The sequence below is a fragment of the Chelonoidis abingdonii genome, chromosome 6, assembly GCF_003597395.2.
Source record: "Chelonoidis abingdonii isolate Lonesome George chromosome 6, CheloAbing_2.0, whole genome shotgun sequence".
Classification (NCBI taxonomy): Eukaryota; Metazoa; Chordata; order Testudines; family Testudinidae; genus Chelonoidis; species Chelonoidis abingdonii.
The window spans coordinates 58,156,338-58,177,889 of NC_133774.1; the positions used below are offsets into that span (position 1 = coordinate 58,156,338).

Consider the following 21,552-nt stretch of genomic DNA (forward strand, 5'->3'; position numbering starts at 1 on the left):
ATTGGGACTATTTTTGTAGTAAAAATATCTGTAAAACATTACTAAAATAGGTTTTGTAATAGTAGATTGTATATACAGAATATGAGATAGTGTGGTGCAGTGTAAAGATTTCAGTGGCACTCGTACGCAGTGACTTACATAAGTCACTAATGGCTTTGCCACTCCCATGTAATGTGGCTAGCCCAAACTTAAGTGAATAAAATCTTTATACAAGACTACACAGTGTGTCCCATGTCTGTTTCAGGAAATATGTAAGGTCCTTATTTTACCTAATACGTTCCACTAGTAGAAGTTAAAAGAAAACAAGAAGAAATATTTCTTCTTGTCTTTTGCCTCCTTCCAACTTCTTTTCACTCTCTGCTCCTGCCTACTGCCTCTTGTCTTCTTCTTGCAGGCCCTTTCCATGCTCTTCTTTCAGCTCCCTGTGTCTGTCTTTATGTCAGTTTCCTTTATTCTCTTTTCCTTTCTTACTGTAGGTATATCCATAAATGTTTGGAACACATTCCTAGAAGAGCTCCCACTAGGGCTCGGTTGAAGGATAGTATAGGAGAGCTTGCACAGCTATTGCTTGCACTATAGCTGCTCTGCAAATCAAGGTTTTTGGTCTCCAGACTGTCGATCTGATATCTTTCAAAAGCAATAAAAATAAATACATAAATAAAATTAAGAACTTGAAGAAGAGCATTGGAAATGCAGTGACAGTCCCAGATATGGCATGAGTTAAAAATTCTAGTTGATGCAAGAACAGCAAAACCACATGACAGCAAGTAAATGTAATACAACTATTATGGTTGATTGCTAAAAGGACTTGCGTGAAGTTGTTTAACACAAAAGCAAAGCTAGTAAAGATGGGAAGATAACTTTGCTTCTTCCCTTTTGAAGCAGATCACTGTGAACATGTTGTAATTAAAGCTGGACCAAAATAAGGGGAAAGATTTTGCAACTTTTTTTCAAGTGTCAAAATTTCAACCAGATCTAACTGAGATATAATAGTAAATGCTTTTACTGGGTGATTTTAGAACAAACATATTGGCTACATTTTATATATTGTAATTGTCTGGGAAGACTTCTGTCATTTTTAGCAAAATGGATTCCTTTTCATATGGTGTTGTTGCCCCAATGTTCAGGTTCCAGCAGTAAAAACTAATAGTGGTGCAAGACATTCTCTTTTTCATTTTAGAATAGCCAACTACTTATCTTGTGTTATCTTTTCAAGTTTGATGATTTTTGTGATTTTGATAATATATCATTGTAAGCATTCCACTTACCACCATACCACCCCTGGCATTAGGACACAGCACTGCAAGGGTCTTCCACTCTAGCATCCCTTTTGTCAACCAGTCTGGTTCTTCCATGGTTCTCTTCTGGGTGATGAAGCCCTTCAGACAGGTCACGATTAAAGTTCAGGCCTCTTCTCAGGTAACAAAAGTCCAATTAAACAACCAGCCAAAACATTCAACCAACCCTGCTTCTGCTTCTCTTGGTCCTGACAGGTTTCTCACTGCCTCCTAGGGATGCGAGCAGCTTCTCCTAGGAAACTCCCTTTTTCTTGTAGGCCTGATCTGAGACCTTCCCACAAGGGCCTATGCTGATCTCTGTGGTTCCTATCCCAGCTTCCTCCTGACTGTGTGCTCTTAAGCCTTTTTAGTGTGAAGCCCAGGTATTCACTGTACTAACATCTGACCCCCTTAGTTCTGCCTTCTCAGGCTTGGACTCAGTTAGGGTGACCAGACAGCAAGTGTGAAAAATCAGGACAGGAAGTTAGGGGTAATAGGAGCCTGTATAAGAAAAAAACCCCAAAATCGGTATTGTCCCTATAAAATCAGGACATCTGGTCACCCTAGATTTAGTTGATTATAGTATAAGTGGAGCTGTCTGAACAGGGTTGAGCTACCTGTAGGCCTCCTAGTCCTTAAAAAGGCAGGGCATCCTAATACAATCATATTCTCTGACTGATATTTTAATGGCTATAGTTATTTTTTAATAGCCTGTTTTTTTTTCCTGTTATGTATCTTAGAAATATAGGTCTAGGAAGGAACAACAAAGGTCCTCTACTTCATCCCCCACACTGAGGCAGGATCAAGGATACTAGACCATTGTCAAACACATCTCTCTGGGAAGTCTATTCCAGTGATTAACTATCCTTATGGTTAGAGAATATCTAACTTAAATTTTCTTTGCTGCACATTAAGCCAATTATGTCTTGTCCTACCTTTAGTGGACATGGAGAACAATTAATCACCATCCTCCTTATAGCAGCCCTTAACATATTTGAAGACTGTTATCAGGTTCCCCCCGTTATCCCCACCCAGTTTTCTTTTCTCAAGACTAAACATGACTAGTTTTTTTCATCTTTTCTCACAGGTCAGGTTTTCTAAACCTTTTATCATTTTTGTTGCTCTCCTCTGGACTCTCCAATATGTCCACCTCTTTCTTAGAGTGTGGCATCCAAAACTGAATACAGCCTGAGGCCACACCGTGTCAAGTAGAGTAGGACAATTACCTCCCATATCTTACATACAACACTTCTTTTAATACAACCCAGAATTATAATAGCCATTTTCACAATTGCGTCACATTGCTGGCTCACATTTCATTTGTGATCTACAATAACCCCATATCCTTTTCAGCTTACTACTGTCTTGCCAGTTATTCCCCATTTTGTATTTGTGAAGATTTTCTCTTCTTAAGTGTGCTTGTAATTATTGAATTTCATCTTCATTTCAAACCAATTTGCCAAGGCCATTTTGCATTCTAATCTTGTCCCTGAAAGTTCTTGAAATCTCTCCCATCTTGGGGTCATGCACAAATTTTATAAGCATATTCTCTACTCCATTATCTAAGTTATTAATGAAAATGTTGAGAGTACCAGACCCCAGACAGACCTCTGTGGGACCCCATTTAAACACACCCTCCGAATTTAACAACAAACCATTGATAACTACTCTTTGAGTATGGTCTTTCAACCAGTGATCCACCCGCTTTATAGTAATTTCCTCTAGACCACAATACAATAAATAAAATGTTCATATGACATGGGATTTAATACATAAGGATTTGGCCCATCTAAATAATTATGAAGACTGATCAGCATAATAGCAATGCTGAGCCAGTTCCAAGTAGGTTTAGAAAAGAGCTAGTTGCGGCACTGCCAACCTCAAATATTCAAAAGTCACCCATTAGGCCTCAAAAATGGGGAGACTGATTGGTTGGTTGGTTGGTTGTTTTTTTTAAATCTTATGATTTTTGAGATAAACATTTTGTGTTAATTTTATTTGTCTTTTGTTTTGTGGCCCTTTAAAATCTACTTGAGTAATGTTTCCAACCTTTTCTGCAACCATGAGAGCTAGAAACTTTCTTTAATCTTTTAAATGAAAGCTAAGACAATAACATGATTCCAGGAGCTGCAGATTAAAGACAAACAACATGGGAGACATAATACAATTGTGAAAATGGTGACACCATTATTACTAAATGTGATCCTATGTGAAGTCCATAAGAGTTGCACCTCCTTCTCCATTATTATTTATTGATTTATTCATTTGATTTAAATTCAAATTGAGTTGCTCCCCCCCCCCATTTGAGTTTACAACAACAGACAAAATAAGGGAAATTTAAATGTGACAATCTTTCCCAAATTTCTTCCCTGTATTTCTTTCCCTTACATCAATAGGTTTTATACTTTGGAAGGCTATAGTTTCATAAATGGAAAACATTGTGTACAAGGTACAAACTTCCATTGAGGTGTTTAGTTTCAGTTTAAATCGCTTTGCGATGTGTTTCCTCTGGTAGTGCTGGGTGTCAGCATGGATTCTTTTAAGATTATGATTCTTAATGCAAAGTTATTGGTCATAAAAGCTACCATCATCATATCTGTCTTCGTAACGCCTCATGTGTAACTAAAACCTTAGAGACACAAGGTGGGTGAGGTAATATCTTTTTTTGGAACAACTTGTGCTGATGACAGCGACAGGCTTTCGAGCTTTTCGAGCTTGTTGGATGACACTGCAAGGCATGGATTGACATAGGTGTCTGCAGCTGGCTAGAGGCAAAAGTCAACTTGAAGTGAGGGAGAATCATAAAGGTGATATTTGCATACTGCCTCCAATGAAGAAAGTCTTCCACACCAAAACTAGAAGTGTGACCATTTTGTATATGAATCTCAGAGTGGGGTTAAGGTGGAAACAGTGATTTTGTGCAGATCACTGTGCTGCTCAGATATGGTCTATCTGAGATTTAGGCTAGCACTAATTGCTTGGCTTATTGTTCTGAGTGAAGTCAGTGTCCATGTAAATGAAACTCTTCTGGTCTATCCCAAGTTCTTTGGCTTGCTTGACCATGGGACTGTTGCAGTTGGTTTCTCAAATTCTCTAACTGGCCATACTCTATATCTTATATTTTGAGCTGGGATTGACGGGTTTATACTGTTGACATGGCCACTGCTTTGTAGTCAGGTTGCACCTTTTCTGTTTGGAGCTGTTTAACGTGGAGGTTAGTGTATGCCCTTGGTATATTTGCAGATAGTTTGGATGGAGAATATTCTCTGGCCAGCAGACCGCTCTATCATTGGCATTGTAAAATATTATAATGATCTTTGTGCTTAACTGTTGATATAGTAGCCAATAAATGCCCTTTTCTTCAGCTTCATCTGCACAGGTTGTTGTGATTTATAGATGTTCTGTGGTGGATGAAGCAAGAAGGTAGACATCTAGGGCGCTAGTGGAAGGAGACTTGTGCCAACCTGGCTGATTGTGAAATCAAGATTTATTTATCTATTTATTTATTACATCTTGTGCCATAGTTGTGTAGGAGGTGAGGAAGGTGCTAGCAGGGAGCAACTGTGTAAGAGAATGTAGGAACTGCATCTGCAGCTGTTATATGTGCAAGGTGCAACGTGGGGGAAGCTTCTTGAGCTTACACATGCATGGATTGCCAACATTTTGGCCCATTGTAACAACCTAAGGTCAATGGCAAGAACATTATTGCTATAATTCTTGGTATGGTGTCATTCACAGCATGTATACTTTTGTGTGGAAATGTCTGTGGATGCAATGACAGCACAACATATATGTAGTCCCAGTATGCTGGGAAGAAAGTCAGTGACACAGAAGCCTTCTCAGACATCCTGTGTCCAGGTATCAAATGGGCATCTTATCACATCTGAGATGTGACATCCTCAACTACCCTTTGGAAACATTTTGTCTTTTGTCTGGAAAGGATTTATATTGGATTGCAAGGTAAGGATGATAGTTCCTGACATTTCTGTGCTTCCCACAAACAAAAATTAGTATAATGTTATGTGTGATTGTGTGGATAAATGTGTGTCTCTTATTGTGAATAACTGTGTTTCACTACAGACATAACGGATGTCTAGCTGTCTATAACTCAGTCTCAGCATCTATGTATTTCTCTCTCCGCTAGAGTGTAATTTCACCTCTCTGTTTACACTATTACAGTCTCAATTTTATGTCTGTTTTCTAAAAGCAGTTGAATTAGAGCATTTGACATTTCCTTGTGCTAACATACTCCCGTACAGAGAGAATCCTGGAACAGGGAGAATATTAATATTTCTATGGGGTACAAGATTGCAATGATAAATGCCGTAAATAGCATCCTGTAAAGTTAACTGCAATTCTGGCTTTGGTGCTAGAACTACATGAGGTGTGAATGGGGTTGGTGATCATGATTAGTGGTGATTAGTTATACCATTATTATCTCTTATTTGTCTATTGCCATAGTCATCACCATTTGCTACAGACCATGTAGGAAGAAGAGCTGACCTGAAGAAGAGTTCTGTGAGCTCAGCAGCAGCAGCCACTGCCAGTAGCACCAAGGGGCACAAGAAGGGGTACATTATTGGAATATTTGGCCATTTGATTTTATAACAGTTACCTTCCCTCCTCCCATCTAGTATTGCTTACTGCACTAGCTACAAGTTAGACTGTAGACTATCTGGGGCAGGGGCTGTGTCTGCTTCTGGGCTTGTGCAGTGTCTAGCAGAAAGAGGGACCCAATCCTGCAAGAGACCTCTGAGCATACTGAAATATGAATAATAATAATGAGCTTTTGTCAGTAGCTGAGAGAGCAGTGACACACCATAGCTGTGTTTATATTGTGTGAAAATCTAGATTATTCAGGCACAAGTGTGATCAGAATAGGGCCTTTAATGCCTTAAAAGTTCACTTTGATTCTGGAATATATAGATGGGGCTATCTAGTGGGAACCAATTAATGTGATGAGGTGTACAGTATGCATAGAAAGAACTGCAGCTGTCAGCCAGGGTAGGGAGCAGGGATGCTATGATCTGTTACGGCTTTAATTAACTATTGAATTATTTTGAAAATACTTTTAGTAGGATTAATTTCTTTTGGTTTCCATCTTATGTTCCTGGAGCACAATGGAAAGCTGACTAAAATGAAACCTTTGAGAAGTGTTTCATCATTTGAGATCTAGGTTAAGTTAAAAAAATTGAAATGAGTTGACTTATAGTTTTGATTTTTTTTTAATTATTTTATTTTATAGCAAGTATGGAATTAGTTTGAACTTGTCGTTGCCTTGGCGGGGAAAATAAACATTAAATAGAAGCAAAGTCAATCACATTTGAACATTTGCATTTTTGCCATTGAGTATGTTTACCTGAATTATCATCTTGTAGCAGACATCTCTGCTTTGCTTTGATCTCATGCTGCCAAAGATATTTTGCATGAAGCAATCATTAAAAACCTCACACACAATTATGACAATTTCTGAAAAGCTCATCAATTAATATAAGGTGCAGGGGCTTTTCATTTTAATTTTAATGTGTTGTGGTGAAGAATTAAAAAATAATGAAGTGTTTTAAAGAATCCTTAGATTTTACTTCCTCCTAGTATAGCAGCAGGAAATATATGCTTGATGTGAAAAATGATGGTGAAAGGGACAAGAATGGACAACTTCTAGGCTGAATAAGGTACCGAGTGATGAACCAATAGGGTACTGTGTGCTATTGAGTTAATAGAAATAAAACATTCTGTGAGACTTGTGAGTCATTAATTCAAATGCTGGTGTAAATATGGTTTAGTTCATCATCACCTCTTTAAATTATGTTTATGTACAGTTCCTGCATACAGCCTCTACTGCCTTGTGTGAAATGCCATTGACTGAGCTAGCATTTTCATTTATACAAACAGTGTTTCCTGTGTTGCCAGAAGATGGGAGAAATAGTAATCTCTGGTTATCAGTGATACAGATGGGCAATAGAAAATTCCCATTAATTTCAAATTAGCTTTCTGAATAAGTTTAAATTAAATAATTTCCTGGATTCCTCCTAATATTTGCATGTTTTTTATCATAATGATGTATAATTGATGGGCATTGTATGGAGAACATAGCAAATTAATATGTGATCTTACAGAAAATTATTCTTTTTCATTATGAAGTATACTTAGGATAGTAGAAAAGTATTTTAAATGTGTAGCTACATGAGATTGTCAACCAAATATGATACGCACATTTAGATGTAAAAAGAATGTTTTTTTCACACTAAACATGTTTTTAATAAAAGCATTCCCTGTTTTCTTTTCTAAAACCCAGTCATGTACCTTTTTTAAGACATGCAAGAAAATTTGGATCCCAATCCTGCTCCCCCTGAAGTCAGTGGCTAAACTCCCATGGACCTAGAACTGGAGCACGCCCATGGATATTAAGTAATTTATCAAATCTAGTGCTCACAAAATTCTAAGTATCTGGATATGTACAGCTTTGATTGGCTCATGAATGATTTGCATACGACACCTAACAATGATCAGATGATAACAGCTTTCTGTTCCTGCAAGTCTGTCTGGGCTTCATCTGAACAAGGCATATAGAAGTAAATGGCTCCCTTTACCAACCTCTGCCAGTTTTTCTAAGTGATCAGTCACCATGATTTGAATAGGTTCGTGGTGATTAAGAGAAAATGCCAGAATCAAGTCCCTGTTTCAGTTCTTATAAATTTCAGCCAGGGACTGTCTCAACAGAGCTAGATCAACTGCTTTAACAGTTCTAACATATGTTCTTTAATAAATGCCTACAATGTTAGAAAATGTTTGTATGTAATGCACTATTAAACATCTTTTTAACCCTAAAATAAAAGGCCTGATTTTTAGCCAGGACTCAATCCAGCCTCTAAAACTACGGCCATGATGGCATCTCTTTAGACACCTACCTGTCTTGTTTGCTAGTGTAGTTAGGTATATAATGGGTGCAGATGCAGGCATAACTGAATATTGAGGCTGACCCTGTCTGTGAATGAGTGTATAATGCAATATTTCCAAATTACAATTGCACAACTGTCTGGGGAACAAACAATATAAAATTGCATATACTTTCCATGTGCGGAAAAATAATTGCACATAAAATGGTGACATTCTTTATATTTCCATGCTGAAGACAGCATCTTTGCCTGTCAAGGGAGTATCAAACCCTATGCTGAGCGAAGAGAAGTACAAAAAGTGGGGAGGATGTCATTTTAGGCCACCATTATGTACAGATAGAAGAGGCATTTTTCTGTTGAAGTAAACTGTACTGTTGGAAGAATGAGAACACAGGTTTCATATAGGGTGTAATCCACTCCTCTGCATGGCCACTGTACCCAAGATCTTCTGCATAGTCCCTATGCAGACTAGAAGTGGTGTGGAGGGTCTTTTGCCATCCACTGCACCATGGGTAAATTGAGCACATTATCTCGACTTTTTCAGTTTAGACAATGCCAACAAAGGGATCAAATTAGTGGCCTATGATGTAACACTCTCACACAGGGGAATAAAGTGGTGAAAAGAGCACCCTCACTTTTCTGCACCCACATTGTGGATAGCAGCAGGGGGCACAGAGGAAGAGAAGGACTGACCATAGTAAAACTCCTCCTCCTTATGCAACACAGGTGAATAGCAAGTGGAAAGAGCCTCAATATTCTCAATGCACCAGACAGTGCAACTGTACCAGCACTCTTGTGGCTGTATGCTGCATTAGGCATAGGGGCTGGTGCAAGGTATGTCTCAGCTGGAGCATGGGGAAATCTAGGGGCAGATTGTGACTCTCTGAGTCACCATCTATTTCATAGGCTGCTCCTAGTGCGATAGAACACAGTGCTGCCTAATTCACAAGGCTTCTGGCAAGCCACAAATTTAGCCCATAAAGATTTGCCTAAATTCCATCTCTGGATTCATGCTGTCACCATATATTGTGAATGTGGCTATTGCTAGCCCAAGACTATTTTTTTAAAAGAGCTACCTTCAGCAAAATTCTCCCTTAATGGCCTTATGCAGTGTGACAAAAATAGTCACAATACCAGGCAGCATGATCACTCCTCAGAAGTTACACAGCAAAGTGAAAGATATAGCAGGTAAGGACAAAAGCTGTTTTAAAAATAGCCAAAAATGTAACCAATATATATTTCTAAAAATGTGTAGAAAAGGCAAGCCCCCTACTATGTTTTATGTTATGCATCTGGAATGTGCATAGCAAGCAACTTTGGTTACACTGATATGCACAGCCTCACTTGGGCAATAATTTTCAAGGGATGAACTGAACAATATTTTCACAGTTATGCACAAATCAGATGTGCACATCATTTTTCTTTTAATTATTAGAAAGTAATGTATATTTATTGTGGTTAATACAAATCAAATTCCATTCTTTAATTCTGTTTGAGATAACCCTCCCACACTATATTAGGCCTTTGACGGTAATACCATGGTGATGAGGATGGTATAAATATCTACACAGAGACTCAGATTTTTTTTTGTTTTTGTTTATACATGATGATATCAACAGATGAAATGCAAAAATCTTCTTCCATGTGTGAACTCTTTATAATAATTTCTCACTTAAAGGATCCTTGGATAAATGGTCTGTCTGTTTTTGTCTGCAGTGCTTATGAAAGGAGCCAGATCAACATATCCTTGGAAATTAAAGTCCTCTCAGTTTATAGAGGAAATAATCATACTGCTGCTTTGCAGGACTAGCTCTTTCATAGCAAGTTAACATTGGGTTGTCTCCCTTTGGTAGTGGAAGACCCAGAACATTTCCTTGACTTCATCATCTGAGAGTATTAGTGCTTCAAATACAATAGACACTTACTCTCTCTATTTTGAGACATCAAGAAATAATGAATGAGTGGTTTGTATTGAAATTTTTTTATTGTTAGGCAGCAAAATCCAAATTATTTGTGGATATAATGCACTGGTGGAGGCTTTTTATGTGTGAAGCAGCTGAAATATTGCTTATTTAAAATAAGTGTATTAATTTTAATATGACATATTTAAAGTACTCCTTTTGTGGGGAAAAAGGAGTTTTCTTAGCAAATAATTCTACAATGCTTTAATGGCTACATTTTGCATCTAGGTATTCTCCACATGCACCCCCACTTTGCAGATGCAAACACCTACGTGTACTCTTGAATAATTCTAACATCTGTGCCCACATAAGCATTAGAATTGACACCCACAGAAATGAAGCAATGACATCTTCAAAACCCACCTGTCCACCACTTGCAGGTGGTGGAATAATGCAACAGTATGTGCAGGTATTAGCACATGCAAAGTGTGTGTACATGTATTTGCATGTGCAATTTTGCACACACACTGCTGGAGGTTGAAAATCCAGTTCTAAATAGAAATATTTTTACCACATCACTTAGAATTCTTTATTGCTATACCTCTGCCAGCATTCCGTGGAGTATATTTTCATCACATCATCTTAATTTCCTTCCATGGTCATTTGCATATGCAGATGATGTCATTTAGTGGTGAGACCACCTTATGGGTCAGAAATATCAGGTAGCTAGTTGTCTAAATGGTACAGTTCTTTCTACAAAACAATGGGTACAAAAGAAGGGAGGCCATGTTGAGGCCAAGATGAAAATCAGATTTTCCTAAGATTTACATGTGTGTGAAATCCATCTTTCGTTGGTGTGTTCATGATGAAAAAATGTTTGTTTTCATTTTCTGGAAATTAGTGATATATGGAAGACTGAATATAATTTCCCAGTTCGAGTGTAACAATTCTGTCTATGAAATTTCACACTGAATGGCTGACTGTCCTGGTAATTGAAGAAATGCAGACCTCATAAACAGGAAAAACTCCACTGGCGTTCATTATGTCTAAATTCGGTGCATAATCTTAAGGTAGGAGGTAATCCATGCACAAAGTATTCCCCTTGTATCAATGAAGGAAATAATGAAATATTGGCTTTGGATTTATGTTTCTTATTGTCATAGCTGAATTAAAAAATCAGTCATCTTAGGACAATGTGAATCACTTCTTAGCCCTTCGTCTTTTCCTGCTTGCTACAGGAGGGAAGCCTTGGGTCTGTGTGAAATGTCTTATTCACACATGGAACTCCCACTGGAGTCAGTGGGAGCAATGGGTTGACAGCTACACATTGTACCTGATTCTCTTTTGCCTTGCTCCTTATGCAGCCATTTACACCCATGGAAAGGGAATATAAAATGCTACACTATGGACTATGATGTGTCACACACAGGATTATGACTTCATTGCAGGATAGGATCAAGCAGAAGGAGGAGCTGGGCTAACAGGGAGACTATTTTTCAAATACAAGTAATTAAAATATTAGCAAAGGGAAATCAGGAAATGATTAGCTAAATAAACTGATTTTTGTATAGTCTGTTTGTTTTAAGTTAGTCCTTCCCCGTGAAAAGGACTCCTTCCACCATTCATATGGGATTTCTAGATGCATAATGTAGTACCAGTATGCTACCATAATAGGTGCATTACAAATGCCTACATAGTATGACTATTTGCATGCCCGCTCGGAAACCTATTCTATAGCCTATAGTGGCTGAAACAGTGAATAGATTGGGTTGGCTTATTTCACCTGAAGCCAATTTCTGTAAAACAAAGTAACAGAATCTGTTTTTTAATCTTCTATATTTCTATTTCCATTTCTGTTTAGGCTAATACCCACAATGAAATACAAGCACATTTCTTCCAGCTGTACAGTCAATTCCATTGTGGCTAGGTAGCTATGATTTTTCTTCTTCTAAGAAAAATAGGACCAAAAAGGGAATACCATATTTGGCATGCTCCAATTTAGATGCTGAAATGAACCTTGTCCTTGAGTAGCTGACACTGGAAGCTACACATTGAAATGCAAGTGCAGTACACTAGCTTGTCTCTTTTGAATAAAATCAATACGTGCAATATTGACCGTTTCCAAGTATACAGTTCTAGAGTTGCTGTCATGATAAGAGCACTGAGATAAAAAATTAAAGTTCTAACAAATTAAAGGGAAATTTCATTAAACTACAGTCCCATATTTTATAACCAAAAGTTTTGCTGGTGATACTCTCAATTATTTTTAATATGAATGAGCTATTAATTTCTTATGTTTTGAATATTTAGGCCAAATAAAATGTCAGGGATTGGGATGTGGACAGTCTGACCTAGTGATTAGAGCCAAAAGTTGGGCTCGTGATTAGATCTGGGAACAGGAACTGGGAGTCGGAGCAAGGGGTCAGAGCCAGAGTCAGGAACCAGAAGGCAAGCCACTCATCAGAACTGCAGTCAGAAGATGAACAATGACACAGGACCAGAGCAGGACTAGAACAAGGCAGGAGCAGGTCTGGACAAAGGCTGGAGCAAGGCTTGGAACAAAGCAGGCACAGACACAATCACAGCTACAGGCAGAAGCGTTGAGGAGACAGTGACTAGCACTGCTGCTGAACTTAAATACGGGCTGGTTGGCTCCTTGCAGCCAATCAGTGGGCCAGAGAATCAGGCAATTCTGCCACAGCCTAGCTGGGCTTATTAACTGGCCTGAGGGCTGAGCCAGCTAGCCTCAGGCTCAGCTGAGGGAACTCAAGCCTGTATATCCTGACAGAAAGGACTGTTTCCTCAAACATTTTGCTATGCAAACTACACAGGAATATTTCCATCATATTAGATAATTCTATATCAAATATACTTGTGATTCCAAATGATCCGGCAACATTTCAGCAGAATGTAACCAGTAGAGTCAGTATTAACGCTGTGTAGGGTTTATTGTTTCCCGTGTGCTCTAAAGCAATCAAACAATGCGGCAAATGTTCTTCAAAGAATACATCTAAAATGTTACTTCATTAAACATCTCCTTGACCCTCATTCTATTTTCCACTTTGAATTGCCGTATTTAGTTTTGAATGACCTTTTATAGCAGTAAGATTATATTAATTCTTTGATCTACTGGCACCTAGATGACAATAACAGAAGGGAAAAACAAAAATACTTGCTTTGTAGGTTGCCTTATACGGAGAAGAACATGAAAAGGAAATAAGTTATCTCAGTAAACAGATTAGACATTGTTTGGTGTTCCCTTTATCCACTTAGCATGTTGATGATCACTGTTATACACCAATACACGTTTGCTTTATGGCTTTATGATAAATAAAATAGGGCAAATTTTGCTGTCTGATCCACTCTTATACTTCTCATTTACAAAGGGGGCCATACTCATGTATCTGAGGTGAGACTTTTAACTTTTTTCACCCAATAATATCACACAGATAAATTCAAGTATAGGGCCAGATCCTAGCATCATTACTTACGTGAATACTACTTACACAGTTGCATAGGGTTAGATGGGCATCATGAGTAAAGAGCAGCGTGCGTTTACAGCAGTGGTGGGCAACCTGCAGCCCCTGGGCTGCATGCGGCCCATTAGGGTAATCTGATTGCAGGCCGTGAGACATTTTACGGATGTTGACCATCTGCAGGAATGGCCATCTGGTTCGCCGGTTCCCAGGCTCTGGGAGCTGCGGGAAGCAGCAGGCTAACAATTTCCCCCTATCCTTTGTTTCCTATCTTTTAACTAGTTACTCATTTATGAGAGGACCTTCCCTCTTATCCCATGACTGCTTGCTTTGCTTAAGGGCCTTTGATGTGGGACCTTGTTAAAGGTTTTTGAAAGTCCAAGTACATTACATCAACTGGATCAACCTTGACCACATGCTTGTTGACTCCCTCAGAGAATTCTAATAGATTGGTGAGGCATGATTTCCTTTTAGAAAAACACTTGATTTTTCCCCAACATATCATGTTCATCTTTGTGTCTGATAATTCTGTTCTTTCCTATATTTTCAACCAATTTGTGTGGTACTGTAGTTTGAATCACCTGTAATTTTCAGGATCACCTCTGAAGCCTTTTAAAAAAAAATCAGCATTACATTAGCTATTATACAATCATCTGATACAGAGGATGTCTTAAGTGTAGGTTACATGCTACAGTTGTTAGTTCTGTAATTTCATATTTGAGTTCCTTTATAACTCATGGGTGAATACCATCTAGTCCTGGTGATTTATTACTGTTTAATTTATCACTTTGTAGTAAAACCTTCTCCACAGACACCTTAATCTGAGACAGTTCCTCAGATTTATCGCCTAAAAAGAATGACATAGGTGTGGGAATCTCCCTTACATCCTCTGCAATGAAGACCGATGCAAAGAATTCATTTGGTTTCTCCACAATGGCCTTATATTCTTTGAGCGTTCCTTTGGCACCTCGATCATCCAGTGGCCCAACTGATTGTTTGACAGGCTTCCTGCTTCTGATATACTTAAAATTAAAATTGCTGGTAGTGTCACACTATCTGGAGTGGTTCAAAACCACGAGTGCCAACCTCAGGTAGACTCTATAATTTGATTTTACCAACCCAGTAACAAGATTGAACTCCTAAACCAATATGACAGTCTTACTGTGGAGTCACAGACAGTGCCTTTGGACATTTTAGTCTATCTAGACACCCAAGCCAGGTGAACTTAGTGGTAGACGGTTACTACACACCAAAGATCACAAAATGTTCAGGTTGCCATAGGTGTTGACTTCCCCTCTACCTGGGGGAGCAGGGGTGCTCAACCCCACCCCTCTTCCCAGGCTCCACCCCATTCCACCCCTACCCCCTACCCTCACCCTGCCCCCAAACTCCCCCTTCACCTCTTCCCCACCTCTTTCTCTCCCTCCCCTGAGCACGCCTTGTCTCCACTCCTCCCCATCCCTCCTGGAGCCAACCTGCATGGCACAAAACAGCTACTTGCTGTGGGCAGGAGGCACTGGGAGAGAGGGGGAGGAGTCAGTCAGCGGGGCTGGCGGCAGAGATGAGGCACTGGAGAGGAGAGGGGGAAGCATGGCTACCGGTGGGTGCTAAGCTAATTTTTCTTCATGGGTGCTCCAGCCCTGGAGCAACACACAGGGTCAGCACCTATGCAGGTTGCTCCCAATCCCAAGAGACCAGTCACTTACCCCAGATAAATTTGTACCTAAGATCTCACATCAGAGACAACACTTGTAACCAATCTTATATTACTCTATCTATGGATTTATTAACTAAGATCAGAAACAAGAGAGTTATTACAAAGTTAAAACAGGAAAACGTATACACAAATGAGTTACAGTCTATGGTTTCAAAAAGTGACAGAGTTGCAGTAATCTGTCAGCTCTGAATGTCCTTTAGGGCCAACCCTGGTTGACCCTGGGGATCTCTGCTTCTGATAATTAGCTCCATCTCTGTGTGAGTCCAAACAGCAAAAGAGATGAAAAATTTTCCTGTCAGATATTTTTGTTCCCTTCTTCCAGAATTCAACCCGATTGGACAAGCCATTTTGCTCCTAGCCTCTTCAAGAGTGTAAAGGGACAATGAACAAAGTACTTGTGTTGTGGTGTTCCACAATGGCCTATTTTGTTTTGCTAGGCCTTCTTGATGGGCAGGAGATGATCCCTCTCGAGTCACAAACAATTTTTACAGTTACAAAGCAAAACCTTAAATATTACTTTATTGCATGTGATAGAGAAATTTGTCTGTGCGTGGCTGAGGCCAAAAGCCTTGGCAAGAGCTAGCATCTACTCTGACAGCATCACAGTTAGTTTTTGTGTCTTTTGCTCTTCAAATTCTTTTTTGGCCTGTCTACTTATACTTATACACTTGCCAGAGTGTATGTTCATTTCTATTTTCCTTGGTAAGATTTTACTTCCAATTTTTAAAGGATGTCATTTTGTCTCTAATTGCCACTTTTAACCTGTTGTTTAGCCATGGTGGCATTGGTTTTTCACTCCTCAGACTGTTTGTCTTTTTAATTTGGGGTATACATTTAGTTTGAGCCTCTGTTACAGCATTTTTTAAAAGTTTCCATGCAGCTTGCAGGCATTTCATGCTGGTGACTGTTCCTTTTAAATTTCTGTTTAACTAGCTTCTGCTTTTTTGTGTAGCTCCCTTTTTAAAAATTAAATGCTACTGTGGTGAGTTCTTTGGTATTTCCCCCCTTACAAAGATGTTAAATTTAATTACATTGTAGTCGCTATTACTGAGCGGTTCAGCTATATTTAACTCTTGCACTGGATCCTGTACTCCATTTAGGATTAAATCAGAGATTGCCCCTCTCCTTGTGAGTTCCAGGACTAACTGCTTCAAGAAGCTGTCACTTACGGTGTTTAAAATATTATCTCTGCATTCCTTCCTGAGGTGATGTATACCCAGTCAATATCAGGATAGTTTAAGTCCCCCACTATTATTGCATTGTCTGTCTTTGTAGTCTCTTTAATCTCCCCGAGCATTTCACAGTCACCATCACCATCCTGCTGAGGTGATCATTAGTATTTTCCGATTGCTGTACTCTTGTTATTCAAGCATGGAATTTTTATCCATAGAGATTCTGTGATATAGTTTGATATATTTGACTCTAGGCTTTCTTTCCCATATAGTGCCACTCCCCCATCAGCACAACCTATTCTGTCATTCTTATATATTTTGTACCCTGTTTTTACCATGTCCCATTGATTATCATCATTCTACCAAGTTTCTGTAATGCCTATTATATCAATATCCTCATTTAATACCAGGCACTCAAGTTCACTCATCTTAGTATTTAAACTTCTAGCATTTGTATGTCAGGACTTATAAAACTTGTCAATATTTCACTGTCAGTCTTCAAATGATGTCATTGAATGGGACTCCTTTTCACTTTGACTGTTTCTCTTCACTTCCTACCTGTATTTTATCAACTTCTATCCTCTTCTCTTTACTAGGATATAGAGCATCTCCTTTAATAAATTCTCCCCTAAGGGATGGCTCTGTCCAAACCACATGCTCCTCTGTGCCTGTTTGCTTTTCCCCAGCACTTAGATTAAAAACGCCTGTAGAACCTTTTTAATTTTACATGCCTGCAGAATGGTTCCATTTTGGTTTAGGTGGAGCCCATCCTCCCTGCATAGGCTCCTCCTCTCCCAAAAGGTTGCTCAGTGCCTAATAAACCTAAATCCCTCACTGAACACTATCGTCTCATCCATGCAGTGAGACCCTGTATGGTCAACGTACACAGCCATGCCCACACCTATGGACCATTCTTCCTTACCCCTTACTCATGCCCTTGTTGGGAAGGCCCTGCAGGTGGCTTCTGCATTTATTTTTAGGTGAGCCAGAATGGAGGCAGCCATATTCCATTGGGTGGTCCTGACATAATACAGGCTTGTACTGTGTTTTTTCTGAAATGACCATATGTGCAAGATACACCAGAATTTAATGTATACTTTGATATAACGGTAGAACTTCAGTATGTTCTTTATATTGTATAATACATATTGCCCGCATCAATAAACATCATTATGTCAAACTAGTTATCTTGTGCATTGTGTATCTTACAAATACTTTACTTAATGTCATCTGTTCCAGGGGTGGCCAAACTGTTGTTCGTGAGCCACATGCGGCTCTTTTACAGTTAAAGTGCAGCTCACAGAGCCCCCACCCCCGCCCATCATTCTCTACCTACCAGACTGGTGCAGGGGAGCTCGAGACCTCTGCCTTATAGCAGGGTGGTGGGATAGAGGCTTCTGCCCAGGGGGGAGGAGGGTCTAAGGGCTACAGTCCTGTGGGGCACACCTGCTGGGGTTTGGGGCTTCAGCAGGAGTGGGACTGAAGCCCTGAGTCCAGCCAGGTGTATCCCAGCTCTCGAACTTCTGAAGATTCTTGTATGTAGCTCAGAGGTGAGTAGGTTTGGCCACCCCTGATCTGTTACATCCATATTTAACACCTCCATCACTGTAATATCTATCCTATTCTATCTAGGTTTATACATTGACGTCATCATCATAATATCCAGATGCATTTTCCATTTGATAGATCAAGTTCAAAATAGTCATTTTCTCAAAATCAGGACTACATATACCAAACCACCCCCTACCCCCCACTTCATCACCAAATTAACTTCCTGCAAAAGACCAGAGCTGGGTTAAAAGCCTGGGGACTCCAGGACTTCAGTTAATGAAAAATCTGAACAGAGAGATGTCTTAACAATATATGCAGTTTATTTTATTACAAAATTTGGAATTATACATATTAATTACACCGCCAGTTAAACTAGACTGGTGGAAAAAAATGTTCAGCCAAACAATAGTAAGAAAAAATTTTTAAGGCTCTGTTACACTCATAAAACTAAGTTAAAGGCTCAACCTTGAAATTCATATCAAGACAATTGGCTTCCCATTGATTTCAATGGAAGTTTTATCTTGAATTAGGAATGTAGGATTGACCCTAACAAACCAATTACATTTCAACATATAGTGAAGCCAGAAATATCAACAAAAATAAAATTCTGTTGACACTATTTTAAAGGTATTTATTAAATGCAATTTTAAATATATTTTGATTGAAAACCATGAGTACAAGATTGTACATGTGAAACAAAAAGCATAAATACCAGAAAAGGTAAAATATAATTTGAAAGAAACAGAGGGAAGACAGAAAATTCTGCAAAATCTTTTCAGAAGTGGTAAATATATATTTTCTATAACCATATTTTCTTGAACTAATAAAATATAATCTTAAAATATTGGAAAAGTCACACTTCACCTATTAGCAATAATCTGGTATGTTTTTCCCTGTTGATTACCATTTTAAAATTATAAAAAATGAAAAGGTTTCTAATGAACCAACTTCAATATCCTTGATATCTCTTTGTTAATTACACCTAACAGATGTCTAAACAACTGGACTGATTAAAATAGGCCATATTTTCAAAGCCCAGTGCAACAGGTGAAGGACACAAAATGTCCACCACCCATTACATATCCCTCAGGTGCATATGCATATGTAACGCCAACAGACTCTGGTCATCAGTGGGCAGAACTGAACCTGGGACCTGTGGAGCTTAGTGCATGAGCCTCTATCACATGAGCTAAAAGCTAACTTCCTCTTAGCTAAGGGTGTAGAGCAGACTCATTTTACCTCTCTCTTTAAGTGGTCTCAGTGCCACTAGATTGGCTAGAACACCACACCCAGAAGGTGTGGGGGTTACACATGCAGGTGTTTTATTTCTTTGAATGTGCACATGAGTGTGTGTTATAGGTCCTATTCTCCTTTTGCTTACATCACTGTTTTACCTAGGTCTGACTCCATCTGACTTCGGCAGAGTCACTTCTGTTTCAAGGCTGCTTTCCTGCAACCAGCTCTGTGTGGGTTGACAATTATGCCTGCCTGGACCTGTGCTGAAGTCAGTGGGCTCTGCACAGTCCCCAGGTACTGTTCCCACAGATCTGACTACCAGACTGGGGCCTTATATTTCTACAAGTTGAAAATCAGGCCTTAGGACTACATATGCATTGGGAGTGGCACACCTGATAAATGAGCCTTTGACAGTTTAGCTCCAAGAGATAATGATAAATTATCAAAAATAAAATTAAATCAATAACCCGAATAAAATAAATATTATTATTAATATATTATTGTTTATTTTATGTGAGCATCTAGAATCCCCAATCATGGATTAGAACCTCATTGTGCTGCATGCTGTACAGGCCCAGAACAAAAAGACATCCTCTGCTCCACAGACCTTAAATGTTACATTGCATTTAAGTATAGCTGTTATGGTACAGATTGGTAATAATTATTTCCTTCAAGCTAATCTGTAACATATAGATAATAAAGACCAAGCTTTTCTTTTTGGTTTCAGCATATTTCATTCAGGCAAATCTCTGGAATTGTTCCTCAAAAATCCATGTCATTGTTAACCAGCCTCCAAAAAGGAGTTTAAGAAACTTCATCTGTAAAACAAAAGAGAAAAAGGTCAGCATTTTACCCTTTGTTACACGAAAGACAAATACTGTGAAGTAAATTACTCTTTTCTACACAAGTGAAAGAACTGATTTATGGCTAAAGTATTATTTCTCTTCTTGCTTTCTACTTCATATATTTAGGAAAGAAAAACATTCAACATCTTTATTTTATTTTTTTACGTAAAGGTGTGGAAAACTTTTACGGATGCTGCTGCTAACTCTATGAAATTTATATAGTTACTTATGGAACAAACAAAAGGATGGAAAATGAACTATACAGTACTTCTTTATTTATCATTTGAAAAAGAAAAGAGAGTCCTGTTCAGAATGCTAAAATTTTTGATTGACTAAAATGTTGTCTATCAAAATCTCCTCCAGTTAATTCTTTATTCCAAAAATAATTTAATACAAATATGTTGCTGCAATAGGAAATGTGTCAGTGCTGGAATACAATAGCTTTTGTAGAACTAATAACCTCTTCCACAGTGATGGTCTATAAGATCAACTTAATACAATTATCAGTACAGAGACAATTATTTTATTTTTTTTAGCATCTGTCCACCAGAAAAGTAGCTTCAGTGGTTTGTGGCTACTAGAGACTGTGAACCTCTGTGGCTACTGTGATTTGTACGCTGCTCCCTACTCTGAGACGATCCTCCCTTATTGGTGGTAGCTTCACAATGCTATTTCAGACATTATCCACTCAAGACTGTCCCTTCCCCCGGGGGAAAGTCACAGACGCCACCAAGTCTGACTGCAACTGGGCTCACTGGGAAATGCACTGAGTATGATTAGTGTGTCTTCTGACTTTCAAATATGGAGGCAGATTCTCCCTAGCTGACTGACATTCCACTTCATCCCTGTCAGTCACCGAGGACAAAGAGAGGGCCCAAGCAAGTTGCAGGCACCTCTCATTCAGACAAGGGAACAAAAATTTGAGGGAAGACTGTAGGAAGTCTTTTTTTCTGAGTCTCCCATCATCTGATTCCTGCAATTTGGTTCGGCACCTCCCCATCGAATTCTTTCAGGCCCCCATTTCTCCAAGACCCATAGTGGTAGCACTCCCTTCCCACAACAGAAGGAGAAATTGGTCTGTCTCCATCCTCCATACTCCATCCCAGCCTCCTACAAGCAGTACAGTCATAGCAAAGGGAGACAGACTGACTGAGTAAAAGGAAATGTAGAGTACAGGAAGCAGGTTACGTTTGCAGGAGTTTTCCACAATGCCCAGTACTGCACAGAATGGGTGGTACGACATTTGTTTTGGTTTTCGGGGATTGGCCTTGGATAGACTGTGGGCTGGTTTTTCTCCTGCGTAGTTTGCCCAGAGGCAAATCCAGCACTTGTGGCCTTCTTTACAGGCAGGGTTTGAAATGCTGTAGTTACCCTATGCAAAATAAGATCCACTTATCCTTTCAGTAAGGTCATTGTCATAGAAGTTACAGTGCGCCTTAAAAAGCAAGTATAATTGTAATGTAGAACTACAGTTTATATTT

At 39.0% G+C, this 21,552-nt stretch overlaps 2 long non-coding RNA genes across 7 annotated transcripts in view; one reads left to right on the plus strand and one right to left on the minus strand.

Moving 5' to 3' along the window:
• Positions 1–21,552, plus strand: part of LOC116827398 (uncharacterized) — a 72,791-nt gene that overhangs the window by 17,950 nt on the left and 33,289 nt on the right. The gene's annotated exons all lie outside the window — the stretch shown is intronic.
• The window catches only part of LOC116827397 (uncharacterized), a 164,917-nt gene continuing 161,653 nt past the window's right edge, over positions 18,289–21,552 (minus strand). For all 6 annotated transcript variants that reach the window (XR_004374290.2, XR_012656096.1, XR_012656097.1 and 3 more), the window contains one exon: positions 18,289–20,044. This is a non-coding gene — a long non-coding RNA (uncharacterized LOC116827397). The remainder of the gene's footprint in view (positions 20,045–21,552) is intronic.